The sequence below is a fragment of the Nerophis ophidion genome, linkage group LG25 (assembly GCF_033978795.1).
Source record: "Nerophis ophidion isolate RoL-2023_Sa linkage group LG25, RoL_Noph_v1.0, whole genome shotgun sequence".
NCBI lineage: Eukaryota > Metazoa > Chordata > Actinopteri > Syngnathiformes > Syngnathidae > Nerophis > Nerophis ophidion.
This window is the reverse complement of record NC_084635.1, coordinates 22,913,469-22,935,509: the sequence shown is the minus strand read 5'-3', so window position 1 is coordinate 22,935,509 and position 22,041 is coordinate 22,913,469. Positions and strand designations below refer to the sequence as shown.

The window sequence follows — 22,041 nt, the reverse complement described above, 5'->3', positions numbered from 1 at the left end:
CAATGTAAACCGCTTTTGAAGCCACTAGAGAAAAAGCGCCATATTCTGTAAATATGATTTAGGTCACTTGACCCTCAGGCTTTACGGCTCACCTCAGCCGGTTCTCCTCCTTCTCCAGGTACTCCTGGACCACCTCCTGCTTGGTCATGTTCTGCAGGTTCTCAGCGTAGTAGGTGCCACCAGCTTTGGAAATTAGACAAATTGAGAGGGAGCACAGCAGAACAGACAGCAAGACATAACAAAAATGTACAATTTCAAGGAGTTGGTGAAAGGTCCGTGAGTAGTTACAATGAGTTAGACCAGAGGTCCCCAAACTTTTAAACACACTTTCAAGATCAAAATTAATAACATTAGATTTAGCGAACACAATAAAATGTTTTCAAATACCTTTAACAATGTATATTAATATATTCCAATGCTGTTAAATGTGTTGGAATAACATTGAGACTTTTGACTTTTTTTAAACACGATCCATAAAATATTGCCATTTTCTAACAAAACTAAAACAATATTCCAATGAAGTCAAACTAAGTGATTTGCAGCTAAAAGCAGAAAGTCAAAATACCATCCACTCAAGGGACAAAATTGACATTAAGACTTAAGTATATAAGAGAAAACCTAAATGAGGCTCAGTATGTGACCCTCTCCGTAAAACGTTTGAACAATTCTGCACTTTCAGATCTCAGTGGCCTAGTGGGTAGAGTGTCCGCCCTGAGATCGGTAGGTCGTGAGTTCAAGCGCCATATTCAAACCCCCGTGAGTCATACCAAAGACTATAAAAATGGGACCCATTACCTGCCTGCTTGGCACTTAGCATTAAGGGTTGGAATTGGGGGTTAAATCACCATAAATGATTCCCGGGCGCAGCACCGCTGCTGCCCACTGCTCCCCTCACCTCCAAGGGGGTGATCAAGGGTGATGGGTCAAATGCAGGGAATAATTTCGCCACACCTAGTGTGTGTGTGACAATCATTGGTACTTTAACTTTAACTATTTATAAGAAATCAAACAATTCTGCTTTTACGATGATAATAATACTCCACATTACTTTAATGATGTGCTTGTTATTGGGGGCAGTATACTATGGATTTATTTTATATTGTGGATGTTGTTATCCTAATACGGGCTTCACGGTGGCAGAGGGGTTAGTGCGTCTGCCTCACAATATGAAGTTCCTGCAGTCCTGGGTTCAAATCCAGGCTCGGGATCTTTCTGTGTGGAGTTTGCATGTTCACCCCGCGAATGCGTGGGTTCCCTCCGGGTACTCCGGCTTCCTCCCACTTCCAAAAACATGCACCTGGGGATAGGTTAATTGGCAACACTAAATTGGCCCTAGTGTGTGAATGTGAGTGTGAAAGTTGTTTGTCTATCTGTGTTGGCCCTGCGATGATGTGGCGACTTGTCCAGGGTGTACGCTGCCTTCCACCCGATTGTAGCTGAGATAGGCGCCAGCGCCCCCCGCGGCCCCAAAAGGGAATAAGCGGTAGAAATGGATGGATGGATGGGTTATCCTAATACACATTTTTTTCCCCTAGTCCTTTTTCTTGGACATTTTAAGCAGAATTTGTGTGTTTGATCACTCTCACCAGAAGAGGGCAGTAAAGCAAGGTCTTACTTAGATATGTGAGACATAATGTACAACTCATTGCATAGATGTACTTGATATGTGTCCATGAAGCACACACACTATCCTGTCTCTTCATGAAAGTACCCCTTAGCTCAACTCTTAACTCATATGTGGGATTGGAAAAACAAAACCAATCACATAAACTGTCTGTTCCTTTCACACCATTACTCCACTACAGTGACGTGCGGTCAGGGGAGGCAGTGCCTCACCTGTGATCATGCAAAGAAATAAAATATATAATAATAAAATAATTGTAATTGTAAATTTTTAATTTTCATTTAGCTTCACCAATTTGGATTATTTTTTCTTCAAAATCGCTGAATTTTCGCAATCCTTCGTGAACTTCTCTGTCTGCCGTGTGGTCACAGCACGTTCTTGTCTGGTGTGTTGCTGAGCGTTCAAAACGGCAGAGGAAAAAGTCTGAGGTGAGGCAAACAGTTCTCGTGCCTCATGATAGGGGCGCTCATGATCCCAGACATACGGTGGCCTCAGCGAGTAAGTGCCACAGCGACTTAATTTTTCCCTCTTTCAACATGGATGACTACATTTCCGCACTGAAACAGTTTTCTAAAGTGGACTTTTAAGCAAAGCAGGAGATAATTACTAAATGCAGACCAACGCCGGAGCTTAATGGTTTGTTTCAATCAGTAGGACGGAAAGTTACTCGCTCTTTCCAAACGGAATGGTATACGTAAAAAGACTGGCTTTGTGGATGTTCTGCAAAAAATCGCCTTTTCTCTTTTTATTGCCTTCTTTTTTCAACCTGTGGAACTGTGTGGACTCAAATGGGATTTTGTGACCTAAAGAATTTGCAAAGAAGCCTCCCCAAACATGAGCGGTCAGCCGCTCATATTCAAAGCTAGATTGCGCTAAAACGTTTGGGATGACGAGGATAGACTTGGCTTTGGATGGACGGCTACGACTCGACATCAGTGTCGACAATGCTAAGATAAAAGAGAACAGAGAGATTTGAAAAGATGTCATCAATGCAACATGCTTTCTCGCCAAACAGCAGCTAGCATTTCGTGGAAATGATGGGAGTAGGAGATCTGCTAATCGCGGCAACTATGTTGAACTCTTATAAGACTTTTAAAACTGAAGGAAGTGAAGGAGGACTTTTACCAGAAAGTGACGGCTATTTTTATCTAGAACAGGGGTGTCAAACTCAAATACAGAGTGGGCCAAAATTTAAAACTGAACAAAGCCGCGGGCCAAGGTAGCGAAAATTAACCTTTTAATAGGGACCCAAACTAGTTTTGCATTGAACATTGAACAAGCAAGGCTTATATACGGTAACTTTATAGTGACATGCAAAATTGAGTTTCAAATAATAATAATAATAATAATTTAAAAATATCAATGGCATATCAAATAAAATTTAAATACAAATTTAATGCCTCTTTTCTATTTGCAGCCTTCTGAGGTAAATATCGAAATATATTGTAGCGTACCGAAAGACTTAGCGCTGCAAGGGGTTCTGGGTATTTGTTCTGTTAAGTTCATGTTATGTTACAGTGCAGATGTTCTCCCGAAATGTGTTTGTCATTCTTGTTTGGTGTGAGTTTACAGTGTGGCGCACATTTGTAACAGTGTTAAAGTTGTTTATACGGCCACCCTCAGTGTGACCTGTATGGCTGTTGACCAAGTATGCTTGCATTCAGTTATGTGTGTGTAATAGCCGCATATATTATGCGAGTGGGCCTGCACGCTGTTTGTATGGAGGAAATACGGACGTGAAGACAGGTTATAGAGAATGCTAAAGGCTGTGCCTTTAAGGTACGCCCTCAATATTGTTGTCCGGGTGGAAATCGGCAGAATGCTTGCGGGGCAAGCATTCTGCCGAGGTTGGGAGGGACACTGAACTTCGGGAGGATAGGCAAGTGTGAGAAATTGCGGTGTTACAGCGGCACCGCTGCTGTGTAATAACGGCGGGCCAGCTGTAATGTTAATTTGATATTGCCTCAAGGGCCAAATTAAATTACACGGCGGGCCAAATTTGGCCCGCGGGCCAGAGTTTGACACCCATGATCTAGAAGGACCGGCGCATGGACTTTATTTATAAGTAAAGGTAAGACGGCGATAACATTATTTCTGTTTAGTTTTGAATGAAATGCACATTTTGTGGGCGACAGTTTGTATGTGTAAAGAATGCAGAAATGAAACTTAACCTGTAAACTGCAGCAAATCAAATGGCAAATAATCTGTCCAGAGCGCATACTGTATATTTGTAAATCTGATTCTGATTACGTCACTGCCTCACCAGCTATAAACCTCACCGCACGTCACTACTCCACTATGGGCAAGACCAAAGAGTCAGAGGACCTGCAGGTACAAGACTGTAGATTTGCATAAGACTGGAATGGACTAAAAGAGCATCAGAAGATTGGTGAGAAAGAGGGAAATATTACAAATACTAGACAGCAGTCAATCACCCTCTCCATGCATGCATGCAAGAGTCGTCGATTAAGGAGGATTTGCCATTTATGATCCAAAGCTCCTTTCTGTTGGCCCTTAGTATATATATATATATATATATATATATATATATATATATATATATATGTATATATATATATATATATATATATATATATATATATATATATATATATATATATATATATATATATATATTAGGGCTGTAAATCTTTGGGTGTCCCACGATTCGATTCAATATCGATTCTTGGGGTCACGATTCGATAATATATCGATTTTTTTTTTAATTTGATTCGATTTTTGATTCAAAGACGATATTTTTCCGATTCAAAACTATTCTGTATTTAATTAATACATAGGATTTCAGCAGGATCTACCCCAGTCTGCTGACATGCTTGCAGAGTAGTAGATTTAAAAACCTACCGCTTATTCCCTTTGGGGTCGCGGGGGGCGCTGGTGCCTATCTCAGCTACAATCGGGCGGAAGGTGGTGTACATAAATACTATACATATATATATATATATATATATATATATATATAACTCTACTCCAGAGAGAACACTGTAGTTGCCTCAGCCCTTGATGCCATTGAACAGCTGCCCATCATTGAGGAATTAGATGCTGAACCAACACTTGCTGAACTTCACAAAGCGATCGACAGCTTAGCGATTGGCAAAGCACCTGGTACTGATGGCATCCCCCCAGATCTCATCAAGCGCTGTAAAGACACCCTCCTGCAGCCTTTGCATGATGTCCTCTGCCAGTGCTGGAAAGAGGGAGCCGTGCCGCAGGACATGAGAGATGCCAAGATTGTCACCCTTTACAAAAATAAGGGCGACAGGAGCGACTGTAACAATTACAGGGGCATCTCCCTCTTGAATATAGTAGGAAAACTCTATGCCCGTGTCGTGCTTGTGCGCCTTCAGACTCTTGCTGAGCGCGTTTACCCGGAATCTCAATGCGGCTTTCGCGCCAAGCGCTCTACAGTGGACATGATATTCTCCCTACGCCAACTTCAGGAGAAATGCAGGGAACAACAGAAGCCCCTGTACATATCCTTCATTGACCTGACCAAGGCTTTCGACCTGGTTAGCAGAGAAGGGCTCTTCAGCATCCTACCCAAGATTGGATGCCCTCCAAAGCTCCATAGTCTCATTAGATCTTTCCATGACGACATGAAGGCAACCATCCAGTATGAGGGTAGCATATCCAACCCATTTCACATTAAGAGCGGAGTCAAGCAAGGTTGCGTCCTTGCTCCTACCCTTTTCGGTATCTTCTTTGCCCTGCTCATCAAACATGCTTTTGGGACTGCAACAGAAGGGGTATATCTACGTACAAGATCTGACGGCCGACTTTTCAACCTAGCCCGTCTTAAAGCAAGGACCAAAGTCCGTGAGACAACCATCCGGGACATGCTCTTTGCTGATGATGCCGCCGTCATTTCGCACACTGAACCAGAACTCCAGTGCCTTATGGACAGATTCTCCCAGGCCTGCAAAGACTTTGGGCTTTGCATCAGCCTAAACAAGACCAATGTGCTCAGTCAGGAAGTGGACACTCCACCAGCCATCACAATTGATAAGCACCAACTCAAAATAGTACAACAATTTACTTACCTGGGATCCACCATCAGTGACAATCTGTCCCTTGATGGTGAGATCAACAAACGTATCGGCAAAGCTGCCACAACCCTAGGGCGCCTCACAACCCGCGTCTGGGAGAACCGGAAGCTGACAACTCCTACCAAGATGGCAGTGTACAACGCCTGCATTGTCAGCACTCTTCTCTACGGCAGCGAAACATGGACAACATACTCCAAACAGGAGCGCAAACTGAACACCTTCCACATGCGCTGCCTTCGCCGCATCCTCGGCATCCATTGGAGTGACAAGGTGACGAATGCCCAAGTCCTCCAACGCGCTGGTCTTCCTACCATGTTCACGCTGCTCAGACAACGCAGGCTGCGTTGGCTCGGCCACGTGTGCCGTATGGAGGATGGACGTATCCCAAAGGACATCCTGTATGGCGAACTTGCCTCTGGCAAGAGATCTGTTGGCCGGCCGAAACTGCGCTTCAAAGATATCTGCAAGCGGGACATGAAAGCCCTGGACATAAACACTGAACATTGGGAAGATGTAGCGGCTGACCGCAGCAAATGGCGCAGTGTCCTTCACAAACAGCTGAAGACTGGCGAGGAAAAGATCCATGCCACAGCCAATGAAAAAAGAACCAAGCGGAAGACAAGCACTCCTGCAGTTGCGCCTTCCAGCTACATCTGCAGTAAATGCGGCCGTGTTTGCCTCTCCCACATCGGACTCATCAGCCACAGCAGGCGTTGTCGCTGAGTTTAAACTTGACCTCTGGACTGGCGCAGTATCCATAGTCGTTACGACTGACGGAGGCCTTTGATTGATTATATATATATATATATATATATATATATATATATATATATATATATATATATAGATATATATATGTGTATATATGTATATATTTATATATATATTTATATATGTATATGTGTATGTGTATATATATATATATATATATATATATATATATATATATATATATATATATATATATATATATATATATATATATATATATTGCACATAAAACTGTGTGATAGAGTCAGGTGTGCGCGCGGGTGCGTGCACGTGTACGCCGGCGTGCACGTAGACGCGCGGGGCAGCGGATTCCCATCACAACCAAAATGGCGACCGAACGCGGACACCCGGCTTGCGACCGTAACTGACAGGAAAGACGCTTTGGGACTACAAACAGTTACATGTAGGGACAATTGTGATGAAACACACAAACATGTCTTCCACATAAATACAACAGCACCGGTGTATATGACACCAGATGACGCAGCAACAGAAGGACTAAAAACACCGTTTTTCAAGTGTGGTAAGTAGGGGCACGATGAACCGTTCAGTGAGTGGACCCGCTGTTGGTTGTCTTCATGTTATAACATGTCTGCTGTCTGCAACCAATGGCCGAGTCCTGGCTGACTCAATCAGCACATTTGACTCATCGTGTCAGTCGTTTTTTAATGTTATTTTGCTGACGTCTGCCATGATTTGTTGTCTTATGCGTGCTTTAATCCTCCAGCTGCCCTGCAGTATGTGCCACAGGTTGTTGCAATATATATTTATGTATGTATGTATGCAGTATGTGCCACAGGTTGTATGTATGTATATATGTATGTATGTATGCATGTATGCATGCATGCATGCGTACATGCAGTATGTGCCACAGGTTGTTGCAATGTATATGTATGTATGTATGTATGTATGCATGTATGTATGTATGCATGCATGCCTGCAGTATGTGCCACAGGTTGTTGCAATATGTATGTATGTATGTATGTATGTACCACAGGTTGTTGCTGTATATATGTATGTATGTATGTATGTATGTATGCATGCAGTATTTGCCACAGGTTGTTGCAATATGTATGTACCACAGGTTGTTGCTATATGTATGTATGTATGTATGTATGTATGTATGTATGTATGTATGTATGTATGTATGTATGCATGCATGCAGTATTTGCCACAGGTTGTTGCAATATGTATGTATGTATGTATGTATGTACCACAGGTTGTTGCTGTATGTATGTATGTATGTATGCAGTATGTGCCACAGGTTGTTGCAATATGTATGTATGTTTGTACCACAGGTTGTTGCTATATATATATATATATATATATATATATATATATGTATGTATTTATGTAGTATGTGCCACAGGTTATTGCAGTATGTATGTATGCAGTATGTGCCACAGGTTGTTGCAATATGTATGTATGTATGTATGTATGTACCACAGATTGTTGCACGTACTGCATGTATGCATGCAGTATGTGCCACAGGTTGTTGCAATATGTATGTATGTATGTATGTATGTATGTATGTATGTATGCAGTATGTGCCACAGGTTGTTGCTGTATGTATGTATGTATGCATGCAAGCATTGAGTATGTGCCACTGGTTTTTACAGTATGTATGTATGTATGTATGCAGTATGTGCCACAGGTTGTTGCAATATGTATGTATGTATGTATGCAGTATGTCCTACAGGTTGTTGCACTATGTATGTATTTATGCAATATGTATGTATGTATGCAGTATGTGCCACCGTTTTTTGCAGTATGTATGTATTTATGTATGTATCTATGTATGTATGCAGTATGTGCCGAAGCTTGTTGCAATTTGTATGTATGTATGTATGCATGCATTCATGCATGTATGCAGTATGTGCCACAGGTTGTTGCAATATGTATGTATGTATGTATGTATGTATGTATGTATGTATGTATGCAGTATGTGCCACAGGTTGTTGCTGTATGTATGTATGTATGCATGCAAGCATTGAGTATGTGCCACTGGTTTTTACAGTATGTATGTATGTATGTATGCAGTATGTGCCACAGGTTGTTGCAATATGTATGTATGTATGTATGCAGTATGTCCTACAGGTTGTTGCACTATGTATGTATTTATGCAATATGTATGTATGTATGCAGTATGTGCCACCGGTTTTTGCAGTATGTATGTATTTATGTATGTATCTATGTATGTATGCAGTATGTGCCGAAGCTTGTTGCAATTTGTATGTATGTATGTATGCATGCATTCATGCATGTATGCAGTATGTGCCACAGGTTGTTGCAGTATGTATGTATGTGTGTATGTATGTATGTAGTATGTGCCGAAGCTTGTTGCAATTTGTATGTATGTATGTATGCATGCATTCATGCATGTATGCAGTATGTGCCACAGGTTGTTGTTGTATGTATGTATGTATGTATGTATGCATGCAGTATGTACCACAGGTTGTTGCTATATGTATTTATGTATGTATGTATGCATGCAGTATGTGCCGCAGGTTGTTGCCTTATGTATGTATGTATGTATGTTTGCAGTATGTGCCACCGGTTGCTGCAATATGTATGTATGTATGTATGTATGCAGTATGTGCCGCAGGTTGTTATAATTTGTATGTATGTTTCCATCTATTTAGCAGTATGTGCCACAGGTTGTTGTTATATGTACGTATGTATGTATGTATGTATGTATGTATGCATTATGAACCACGGGTTATTGCTATATGTATGTATGTATGCAGTATGTGCCGCAGGTTGTTGCAATATGTATGTATGTATGTATGTATTAGGGGTGTGGGAAAAAATCGAATCGAATACGAATCAAATCGTTTACGTTGTGCGATTCAGAATCGATTCTCATTTTTTAAAAATCGATTTTTTTTTAATTAAAAAAAAAAGACGTTTTTTTTTTTTAATCAATCCAACAAACCACTACACAGCAATACCATAACAATGCAATCCAATTCCAAAACCAAACCTGACCCAGCAACACTCAGAACCGCAATAAACAGAGCAATTGAGAAGACACAAACAGGACACAGAGCAAACCAAAAGTAATGAAACAAAAATGAATATTATCAACAACAGTATCAATATTAATTATTATTACAGCATAGCAGTGATTAAAAATCCCTCACTGACATTATCATTAGACATTTATAAAAATAATAAAAAATAACAATAGTGTCACAGTGGCTTACACTTGCATCGCATCTCATAAGCTTGACAACACACTGTGTCCGGGACGGGCAGGGGCGGGTGGTTTTGCGCGGTGGAGGGGGTGGGGGGGTGGGTGGGGGGTGGGGGGGGGAGTTAGCAGTGGCGGCGATGACCAAGAACGCGCAGTTGGAATATAATTACAACACTTTATGTACTTTATTATATACATATGTATATAATATTTACATATTTATATAATATGTAACTACAAGCGCCATTCACAGACAGAGTCCCATTGCTTTTATGAGCGGTCGAGCGAGTCACAAGCCAAAAATAAAAAATTAAAAACATTTTTATTTATATTTGTGGCGCCCGTAATACTTTCGTGGCGGGCCGCCAGAAATAAATGAATGTGTGGGAAACCCTGATGTATGTATGCATGCAGTATGTGCCACAGGTTGTTGCAATATGTATATATGTATGTATGTATGTATGTATACATGCATGCAGTATGTGCCACAGGTTGTTGCAATATGTATGTATGTATGCAGTATGATCCACCGGTTGTTGCAATATGTATGTATGTATGTAGTATTTGCAATTTGTATGTATGTATGTATGCATGCATGTATGCAGTATGTGCCACAGATTGTTGTTTTATGTATGTATGTATATATATGTATGTATGTATGTATGTATGTAGTATGTGTCGCAGGTTGTTGCATTATGTATGTATGTATGTATGTATGTATGTAGTATGTGTCGCAGGTTGTTGCATTATGTATGTAAGTATGTATGTATGTATGTATGTATGTATGTATGTATGCATGCAGTATGTGCCGCCTGTTGTTGCAATATGTATTTATGTATGTATGTATGTATGCAGTATGTGCCACCGGTTGTTGCAATATGTATGTATGTGTGTATGTATGTATATATGTATGCAGTATGTGCCGCAGGTTGTTGCAATTTGTATGTATGTATGTATGTATGCATGCATGTAAGCAGTATGTGCCGCAGGTTGTTGTTATATGTACGTATGTATGCATTATGTACCACAGGTTGTTGCTATATGTATGTATGTATGTATGTATGTATGTATGTAGTATGTGCCGCAGGTTGTTGCAATTTGTATGTATGTATGTATGTATGCATGCATGTATGCAGTATGTGCCGCAGGTTGTTGCAATTTGTATGTATGTATGTATGTATGTATGTATGCATGCATGTATGCAGTATGTGCCACAGTTTGTTGTTATATGTATGTATGTATGTATGTATGCAGTATGTAGCACAGGATGTTGCTAAATGTATATATGTATGTATGTATGTATATATATATGCAGTATGTGCCGCATGTTGTTGCAATTTGTATGTATGTACGCATGCATGTATGTATCCAGTATGTGCCACAGGTTGTTGTTATATGTATGTATGTATGTATGTATGAATGTATGTATGCAGTATGTGCCGCAGTTTGTTGCATTATGTATGTATGTATGTATGTATGTATGTATGTATGTTTACAGTATGTGTCAACGGTTGTTGCAATATGTTTGTATGTATGTATCTAGTATGTGCCGCAGGTTGTTGCAATTTGTATGTATGTATGCATGCATGTATGCAGTATGTGCCACAGGTTGTTAAAATCGATGCGGACTGGTGCTTGAATCACCTGTGAGCGTGTAACGGAACAGGCACGTTGAATTACAACCCAATCCGGTCATACCTTATATATTTAACCCTCTACTGGGACATCGGGCTATAAATATCTTTAAAACACCCCTCTCGTGTAAGCCCTGTTGCCTTGGGATATTTTAGGATGTTACATCAGTCTCTTGCTCTCAGGCAATAAGAATAAGTCGGTAACTTTTACATTATGAATTATTGCTTTGAATTGGTTGCAACAAGCTTTTAAAACATGTAAAGTCGCTAAACCAATCGTATCAATCTTGTTGAAAAGTTGGATTAACACATACAAACGCTATGTGGAAATGATATGCAAAAATCCTAATAATTCATCAAAGCAAATTTTCCCACATGTATTATGATGAGATTATGCTTTTATTTACGTCCCCCGCTTACACCGCCTTGATGTTTTTATTGTTCTTTAATGGGGTTGAACATCCTTGGGTTCACGCGGGGGGTGGGGGGGGGGGGTGTGGTGCTGGAGCCTATCTCAGCTGCATGTGGGCGGTAGGCGGGGTACACCCTGGAAAAGTCGCCATCATGCAATTGCCTGCCAAAATGCTAGAGCCATTCCTTCTTTTACAGCAAGGCAACTTCGTGAGGATACCATGACACTCGTCAACTTGGGCTGGGAATCTCGGTAACATTAATACTTTAGTGATATGGCCAAACATCTGTATCACGATATCCCGTGCAACTTCCCGGAAAAATAACAATATAAATCATTATTAACAATTCGTTTTAACAATGATTTGATTCAGAATTCGTGGTTGCCGGTGTCGTGCGAAATTCTGTATCCCTGAAATATTTTGTGTCCCCTACAGCAGGAGCTCTGTGCCTTATTCAGACAGCGGCAGCACTTCTGTGTTATCAGCGATGTCATTGATTATAAATATTATGTAACCCTTACTAACTTTTTTGTAATTAATAACATGAGTTCAAATTCACAAGTTTTGTTGTTGATGATGCTAATTTTCCAAAGAATAAAACACGTTAGTCAGGGGTGTAACGGTACGTGTAGTTGTATTGAAACGTTTCGGTACGGGGGTTCCACACGAATATATGAAGTAGCCGCCTAAGCTTAAGTCTTAAAAAGCTGCTGTGCTTTCTGCCTCAGTCTCCTACACAGCACCCAGCATTGTCCCACCCACACAACCATCTGATTGGTTACAACCATAGCGGTCACAGCCAATCAGCAGTGCGTATTCAGAGCGGTAACAGCCAATCAGCAGTGCGTATTCAGAGCGATAACAACCAATCCGCAATGCGTATTCAGAGCGCATGTAGTCATCGCTTCAGCGTCGAGCAGAAAGGTGTTTAGCAGGTGAGCATAATGCAGCGTACTCTCCCTAAATGATAATAAACACCTCCCAGTCAACTACTAATATCATCACTATGAGCCCGTTGACGTTCTAGAAACAAACTGCAGCTCAGCTCACTCGCAATCCTGGCTTGAGGTGAAGGCTAATTAGCTTTTAGCGTAATGTTAGCTAATTTTGCGGTGTGTGTGTCAGCGCATTGTGTGTGTGTTTGTGTGCGTGTCTGTGTCTGTGTGTGTGTGTGCGTGCGTGTGTGTGTGTGTGTGTGTGTGTGTGTGTGCGTGTGTGTGTGTGTGTGTTACGGACAGTGTTGATTGAGCTGTGTTGAAGCAGCAAAAAAGGACATGCTGTTAAATGAAGAGATTCTGTCTCTGATAGTTGATATAATAATGTAAGTGCATCGTAAAGTCTACATGAACTCCATGGTGTTCAGTGATGAATAGTCTCTCCTATTGCTATTGCCCTATTTTTTACAGCCATAGTTTCATTAATCATTAGTAATGTAGCAGCCTAGTTTTGAATGGCAGGGTCCCTGCTATCACACGTTGATAAAAATATAACATTTACATAACAAAAATCAACTACAGGCTTCCCAAATGCTGTAATAAATCAAGCATGATGAGTTGACTTTAAAGTGTATAATGTTGCAGTTTTTATATGTAGAAGAAAAGTTTTGTAATTTTATTTAACCTAAGCAACAAGTTGAAGCAGTTTAATGTGGATTAACATGGGCAGAATTATTATAGTGTTCCCAATGTTAAAAGGATAAAGCCATTGTCTACAAATTTGGTAAATAAATAACCCAAAAATTACTTGCTGTACCGAAGATGAACCGAACCGTGACCTCTAAACCAGTGGTTCTTAACCTGGGTTCGATTGAACCCAAGGGGTTCGGTCAGTCGGCCTCAGGGGCTCGACGGACCTTCCGTCCAAACCTGACTAAATCAATCAATCAATGTTTACTTACATAGCCCTGAATCACTAGTGTCTCAAAGGGCTGCACAAACCACAACACAAACCACTACGACATCTTCGGTAGGCCCACATAAGGGCAAGGAAAACTCACACCCAGTGGGACGTCGGTGACAATGAGGACTATGAGAACCTTGGAGAGGACGAAAGCAATGGATGTCGAGCGGGTCTAACATGATACTGTGAAAGTTAAATCCATAATGGATCCAACACAGTCGCGAGAGTCCAGTCCAAAGCGGATCCAACACAGCAGCGAGAGTCCCGTTCACAGCGGAGCCAGCAGGAAAACATCCCAAGCGGAGGCGGATCAGCAGCGCAGAGATGTCCCCAGCCGATACACAGGCGAGCAGTACATGGCCACCGGATCGGACCGGACCCCCTCCACAAGGGAGAGTGGGACATAGGAGAAAAAGAAAAGAAACGGCAGATCAACTGGTCTAAAAAGGGAGTCTATTTAAAGGCTAGAGTATACAAATTAGTTTTAAGGTGAGACTTAAATGCTTCTACTGAGGTGGCATCTCGAACTGTTACCGGGAGGGCATTACAACCATAGCGGAAAACGCTCTATAGCCCGCAGACTTTTTTTGGGCTTTGGGAATCACTAATAAGCCGGAGTCTTTTGAACGCAGATTTCTTGCCGGGACATATGGTACAATACAATCGGCATGATAGGATGGAGCTAGACCGTGTAGTATTTTATACGTAAGTAGTAAAACCTTAAAGTCACATCTTAAGTGCACAGGAAGCCAGTGCAGGTGAGCCAGTATAGGCGTAATATGATCAAACGTTCTTGTTCTTGTCAAAAGTCTAGCAGCCGCATTTTGTACCAACTGTAATCTTTTAATGCTAGACATGGGGAGACCCGAAAATAATACGTTACAGTAATCGAGGCGAGACGTAACAAACGCATGGATAATGATCTCCGTGTCTTTAGTGGACAGAATGGAGCGAATTTTAGCGATATTACGGAGATGAAAGAAGCCCGTTTTAGTAACGCTTTTAATGTGTGCCTCAAAGGAGAGAGTTGGGTCGAAGATAATACCCAGATTTTTTACCGTGTCGCCTTGTTTAATTGTTTGGTTGTCAAATGTTAGAGTTGTATTATTAAATAGAGGTCGGTGTCTAGCAGGACCGATAATCAGCATTTCCGTTTTTTTGGCGTTGAGTTGCAAAAAGTTAGCGGCCATTCATTGTTTAATTTCATTAGGACACGCCTCCAGTTGACTACAATCCGGCGTGTTGGTCAGCTTTAGGGGCATGTAGAGTTGAGTGTCGTCAGCATAACAGTGAAAGCTAACACCGTATTTGCGTATGATGTCACCTAGCGGCAGCATGTAGATGCTGAAGAGTGCAGGGCCAAGGACCGAACCCTGGGGAACGCCACACGTTACCTTAACGTAGTCCGAGGTCACATTGTTATGGGTGACACACTGCATCCTATCAGTAAGATAAGAGTTAAACCAAGACAGGGCTAAGTCTGACATACCAATTCGTGTTTTGATACGTTCTAATAAAATATTATGATCGACTGTATCGAAAGCAGCGCTAAGATCGAGGAGCAGCAACATAGATGACGCATCAGAATCCGTCGTTAGCAATAGATCATTAGTAATTTTTGCGAGGGCTGTCTCCGTAGAGTGATTTGCCTTAAAACCGGATTGAAAGGTTTCACATAGATTGTTAGACGCTAAGTGTTAATTTAACTGCTCCGCAACAATTTTTTCGAGGATTTTTGAAATAAAGGGAAGGTGAGGTCAGGATCGAGGTTAGGTCTTTTAAGAAGAGGATGAATAACCGCTTTTTTGAATGCTAGGGGAACAGTGCCCGAGGAAAGTGATAAGTTTATAATATTAGGCACTGATGGACCTAATAATACAAAGAGCTCCTTGATAAGTTTCCCAGGAAGAGGGTCAAGTAAACACGTTGTTTGTTTTATTCCATTTACACGTTGTAACAGTTCCTCTGATGTTATTTCCTCAAAACGAGAGAAACTATACTGGAGGGCGGTATCCGCCGTATATACAATCGTGCCAGTGTTAATAGAACCCCGTTGTAGCTGGGACGCATTGTCTTTAATCTCCTTTCTAATGACTTCAATTTTCTTATTAAAGAATGGCATAAAGTCATCAGCTGAGTGGGTGGAGCTACTGGAAGGGGTCCCTTGTTGGGTTAGCGATGCTACCGTACTAAACAAAAATTTAGGATCGTTTTTAGTACGGTGGATGAGATTTGAGTAATATTTAGCTTTAGCTAAGGTAAGCATGCGTTTATAAGTTATTAAACTATCACTCCATGCTTGATGGTGCACCTCAAGTTTAGTCGTGCGCTATTTACGTTCCAGCTTTCTACATAATCATTTCTGAGCTCTAGTTTCTTCTGTAAACCACGGGGTACGCTTTTTTGGAGCCTTTTTTAACTTTAGCGGTGCTATGTTATCAATGGTTTCGCGCAGGGCGTCGTTAAAGTTGTTAGTGAGGTTATCAATAGAGCCCACATACTTTGGGAATGGTGCCATTACCGAGGGCAGTAGGTCAGCAAGAGTTGTCGTTGTGGCCGTATTAATGTTGCGGCTGCTATAGCAGTTATTATTATTATTATTATTAGTTTGACGAACATGCGTCTGAACCTCGAATTTTATAAGGTAATGATCGGACAATACTTTAGTATACGGGAGTTTCGTAACTTTGGAAGCGGTGATACCCCTGACAAGCACTAGGTCTATCGTATTACCGTTGCGATGCGTGGGTTCATTTATTATGTGTGTAAGACCACAGCTATCAATTATAGTCTGGAGCGCTACGCACGGTGGGTCCGATGGGGTATTCATATGGATATTAAAGTCCCCCATTATGATTATATTATCGGCGTGCGTCACTAGATCAGCAAAGAACTCTGAGAATTAATTGATAAAGTCCGAATAGGGCCCTGGGGGGCGGTAGATAACAGCCAGTTGTAGAGGCAGCGGTGTGACAGCCCTCATAGTAAGCACCTCAAACGATTTATATTTATTATTTATGTTAGGACTAAGGTTAAAGTTTTCGTTGTATATTAGTGCGACCCCCCCACCCCTTTTAAGGGTACGGGCAATATGCGCATGTGTAAAGTTAGGAGGACATGCCTCATTTAGCGAAAAAAAGTCGTTTGGTTTAAGCCAGATTTCGCTGAGACCGATGACGTTAAGATTGCTGTCTCTGATGATATCATTAACTAACAACGTTTTGGGAGACAATGATCTTATGTTTAAAAAACCTATATTATAGGTAGTGGGCTGTTTTAGGGAATTTTTGATCAAATTATCCGTAGGAGCAATATTAATAATGTTGTGTCTATTATGCCCAGTGCATTTAGTATAATTACGACCATATCTAGGAATTGATACGACGGGAATTTTCCGATTGTTTGTTTGTTGCTTTGATAAACTGCACGCATCATAGTTTGCCAACTCAGTAGAACGCATGTTCCGATTGTTTGTTTGTTGCTTTGATAAACTGCACGCATCATAGTTTGCCAACTCAGTAGAACGCATGTTCCGATTGTTTGTTTGTTGCTTTGATAAACTGCACGCATCATAGTTTGCCACCTCAGTAGAACACATGTCCAACTCTGAAACAATCAAAGCAGAAAAAACTTGTTCTAATGTAACTGACTCCTTACCCAGACCAGTAGTCTCGCATCTTCTATTTAAATCCGGCTTCAGGATGGAGGGAAGTGGTGTTCTGTGGGGATTAGCCTTCTGCTTTGTTTTTAGCCCCGCTCGGCATCCGCGTTTCCGATGACACCGCTGGCGTCTGCTCCGTAGACGGCCCCCGCTGCTACTATACTCCCCTGCTTCACAGGCCGCTGGATGGAGCCGCCGAAGTAGTCCCGTGCTAGGTAGCAGGTCTAGCAAGCACGCGTCTATCAGTCCAAAACGGCCCGATATGTCCACATCCAGAAGTGTCTGGCGGTTGTACGTAATCACGGAGTGACCACGATGTGAGCCAGCCATAAAGTTTGCAGAATAAATAAAATAACAAGTTCAATGTTTTATTATTAGAATCAAATGACAGCAATCATTTCCATTAGATTATTTTCTAATATAAGTGTTTTGGCACACTTACAATGACAAAAAACAACAACATTGTTTTTCATAAGCTCTGTACAAGGTGGGGTTGGAAATAATTTGTACCCCTTTCAGATATCACATTTAGGTCCCACTAAAACATTCACATATTGCACAATGAGATATAAACATGGGATCATGTGTACATTCCTGTAACTTTCTGTTTGTAAAATATATATTTATTAGTATTTCTTTAATAAAGTAACATCATTAAATTAAGAAAAACATTTTATTTTTCACTAAAGAAGGGTTTGGTGGATGCACATATAAAACTGGCGGGGTTCGGTACCTCCAACAAGGTTAAGAACCACTGCTCTAAACCGAGGTACTGTAAGTACCAAACCAAAATTGTTATGTACCGTTACACCCCTAACGTTAGTACATTAATTGAGGAAAATAGAGGGTGGGCTATATTTTATGGCAGCACAAAAGTATGTTGAAATATTAAAAGTATTTAAAAGTGTTAAGTGTTTCTGATTCTGATTATTTATCCCCTACTAACTTTTTTTGTAATTTAATAAAATGAGTCCAAAGTTTTGTACAATGCCAAGTCTGTACATATAATCCACATGATGTTAGTACATACTGGGGACGAACGCGCGACACATTCTTTCTGGCGTAAAATGTTTTTTTTTGTTTTTTTCACATGAAATTAAGTGTACTCTGTAGTGTTTGTTCCAATTATATTTGTGTTATTTTGTAATCTATCAGAAAATGAAATAACTAATAAACCAAATTACAGGATGTTATCAATGTCTTTTGCAGAAAGTAGCAGGCTGACCAACCGCTCTTCAGCATGACACGTATACAATAGAGAAGCAGCGATGTGAATACAAATACAACACGTGTACGGATGATCAAAAGCATTTATTCGGGTAGAAATGTCGCATGTTACACCAACAACATTTTTGAAAATCAAAGCATGATCGTAATAATCCACATTTTGTATCATTGACATCGCTAATAACATGGAAGTGCTGCCGCAGTCTGAACAAGGCACAGAGCTCCGTCCCCGTGTGCGCTCCCGCGGCAGGGGATACAGAAGATTTCAGGGATACAGAATTTCGCACGACACCGGGACAAAATAGGGCTTGAAAGTGTGACATGGAAACGCATTGTATTGTGGGTTTTGCTAGACTCTGAATCGCTTACAGTATGTGCATGGCTGAATACAAGACTGTTATTAAGACCTGTTATTTCTTGTAAGGGAATTACCGTAGATTAGTGGTTAAAATTACCAAAGATAATTCCAGCTGGTTCCGCATATGTATTTTCATGTCCATTGATCATGTCATGTATTCTTTCAGTGCAGCAGCCTCCTCAGCTGAGCCTGGGCTAGGTTTACAGCACTCACAATAATTGTCTTTCTCGCCGTTCCCGGGTCTAAATTGGATGTTAAAGTAGACTAACTTGTCAGATTATGTCCTCATTCTTTTACTATCCTTGTGAGAGGCACTATTTATGTTCTAGAACAAACTTTCCAGTGCACACAGTCGAGAAAGCAGCTCACCCGCCAGTGATGTCAACATAGCCACAGAAGCTAGTTATCTCTCTGTTATCACGATGCCGCTATAAAAAGTTTGTCTGCATTAGCCCTTGTAATACCAATATCGATAATACTTGGTTAATATTTAGGTCAAGAAATGTACATGCTGTATTCTTGGTGCTTTTTGGATGATCATTTGGAGGACTTTATACAAACCCCGTTTCCATATGAGTTGGGAAATTGTGTTAGATGTAAATATAAACGGAATACAAGTATTTGCAAATCCTTTTCAACCCATATTCAATTGAATGCACTACAAAGACAAGATATTTGATGTTCAAACTCATAAACTTTATTTTTTTTTGCAAATAATAATTCACTTAGAATTTCATGGCTGCAACACGTGCCAAAGTAGTTAGGAAAGGGCATGTTCACCACTGTGTTCATCACCATTTCTTTTAACAACACTCAATAAACGTTTGGGAACTGAGGAAATTAATTGTTGAAGCTTTGAAAGTGGAATTCTTTCCCATTCTTGTTTTATGTAGAGCTCCAGTCGTTCAACAGTCCAGGGTCTCAGCTGTCATATTTTACGCTGCATAATGTGCCACACATTTTCGATGGGAGACAGGTCTAGACTGTAGGCGGGCCAGGAAAGTACACACACTCTTTTTTACGAAGCTACGCTGCTGTAACACGTGCTGAATATGGTGTGGCATTGTCTTGCTGAAATAAGCAGGGGCGTCCATGAAAAAGACGGCGCTTAGATGGCAGCATATGTTGTTCCAAAACCTGTATGTACCTTTCAGCATTAATGGTGCCTTCGCAGATGTGTAAGATACCCATGCCTCGGGCACTAATGCACCCCATACCATCACAGATGCTGGCTTTTGAGCTTTGCGTCGATAACAGTCTAGATGGTTCGCTTCCCCTTTGGTCTAGATAACGCGATGTCAAATTTTTCCAAAAACAATTTGAAATGTGGACTCGTCGGACCACAGAACACTTTTCCATTTTGCATCAGTACATCTTAGATGATCTCAGCCCCAGAGAAGCCGGCGGTGTTTCTGGATGTTGTAGATAAATGGCTTTCGCTGTGCATAGTAGAGCTTTAACTTGCACTTACAGATGTAGCAACAAACTGTATTTAGTGACAGTAGTTTTCTGAAGTGTTCCTGAGCCCATGTGGTGATATCCTTTAGAGATTGATGTCAGTTTTTGATACAGTGCCGTCTGAGGGATCGAAGGTCAGTCATTCAATGTTGGTGTCTGGCCATGCCGCTTACGTGGAGTAATTTCTCCAGATTCTCTGAAATTTTTGATGATATTATGGACCGTAGATGTTGAAATCCCTAAATTTCTTGCAATTGCACTTTGAGAAACGTTGTTCTTAAACTGTTTGACTATTTGCTCACGCAGTTGTGGACAAAGGGGTGTACCTCGCCCCATCCTTTCTTGTAAAAGACTGAGCATTTTTTGGGAAGCTGTTTTTATACCCAATCATGGCACCCACCTGTACTCAATACTCCTGCACACCCGTGGGATGTTCCAAATAAGTGTTTGATGAGCATTCCTCAACTTTATCAGTATTTATTGCCACCTTTCCCAACGTCTTTGTCACGTGTTGCTGGCATCAAAGTCTAAAGTTAATGATTATTTGCAAAAAAAAAATATTTATCAGTTTGAAAATCAAATATGTTGTCTTTGTAGCATATTCAACTGAATATGGGTTGAAAATGATTTGCAAATCATTGTATCTAACACAATTTCCCCACTCATGGAAACAGGGTTTATAGGCGGAATAAAGGACTCCCATTGACTCCATTGAAAGTTGACTTCTATTTACGTTTATTTATGAGTTAGAATGCATTAAAAAAATACATCTGTCTTCTTGTCCTACAACAATGATTGTGAACGACAGGCAAAATTCCAAATAAAGTGCAGTTCCCCTTTAGCTTGGAGGTTTAAAAGTTTACATTCCAATTACAGTATTAAATATACGAGAAATACAAGTTTATTGAATTTGAAAGGATATAGATGAGTATTATTATGTATTATCATTACTTCACTGGTTAAATTGGTCTTAAAAAAAATAATGGCAATAATATTTTTATCGGCAAAAATTTGTAGATCAATATATTGTTGAGAAAAATTTGTTATAGGCCCACGCCAAGTTTTTCCTTGCCAAGTCTTGCAGCTGAAGTGCTTCCATCATATTTCACACATACTGAAACTTTGCCAATAGTATTGCCGTAAGAGTTGGCCTTCCTCTGCTAACAATTCGCCGGAGTCTATGGTCAGCTCTTCCCTGTCTGCCTTGCTTTCGTTTTGGTTTGTTGTCGTTTGTTGCCTGCGTCTGCGGCGGCCTGAGCATCTGGTTAGCATAGCTGCCTAGCCCAGAGAAGTACTCCAACTTAGGTTGGTTAAAAAGTCCGAAATTGCTACTTTTCCTCAGCTTTATTAAGGTCGCCTGATCATAATAACCTTTTTCCGAGTGTGTCCTTTTGAGCACTGCATTAGAAGGTGAGGAAAATAAGTAAAACTGGGACACCTCTGCTGCCTCCCCCTCTGGGATTACATTCTTGGATATTTTTGTGTAACATACAGTATATGGTCTTAATTTAACAAGTGGTAAAAACAACCTCTATCAAAAATGCTTGTACCAACCTGCTTATTTTCTACAATGTGCAGGTGAAGTTCTCTCTTTATGCAAATTACCTCCTTTTATATATCTCGAACATCTCCCCTCAGCCCTGGCTGCCTTAAGTACTCCTCCCCAACCCGGAGATGGCAGTCCACCCTTTTCCGGGCGAGAACCATGGACTCGGACTTTGAGGTGCTGATTCTCA

General features: G+C 40.8%; 1 protein-coding gene across 4 annotated transcripts in view; it reads left to right on the top strand.

The window, feature by feature from the left end:
- The first annotated feature begins 6,768 nt into the window (after window positions 1–6,768).
- The window catches only part of LOC133543197 (C-myc promoter-binding protein-like), a 146,683-nt gene continuing 131,410 nt past the window's right edge, over window positions 6,769–22,041 (top strand). For all 4 annotated transcript variants that reach the window (XM_061887712.1, XM_061887710.1, XM_061887711.1 and 1 more), the window contains exon 1: window positions 6,769–6,982. The gene's annotated coding sequence lies outside the window, so the exon portion shown is untranslated. The remainder of the gene's footprint in view (window positions 6,983–22,041) is intronic.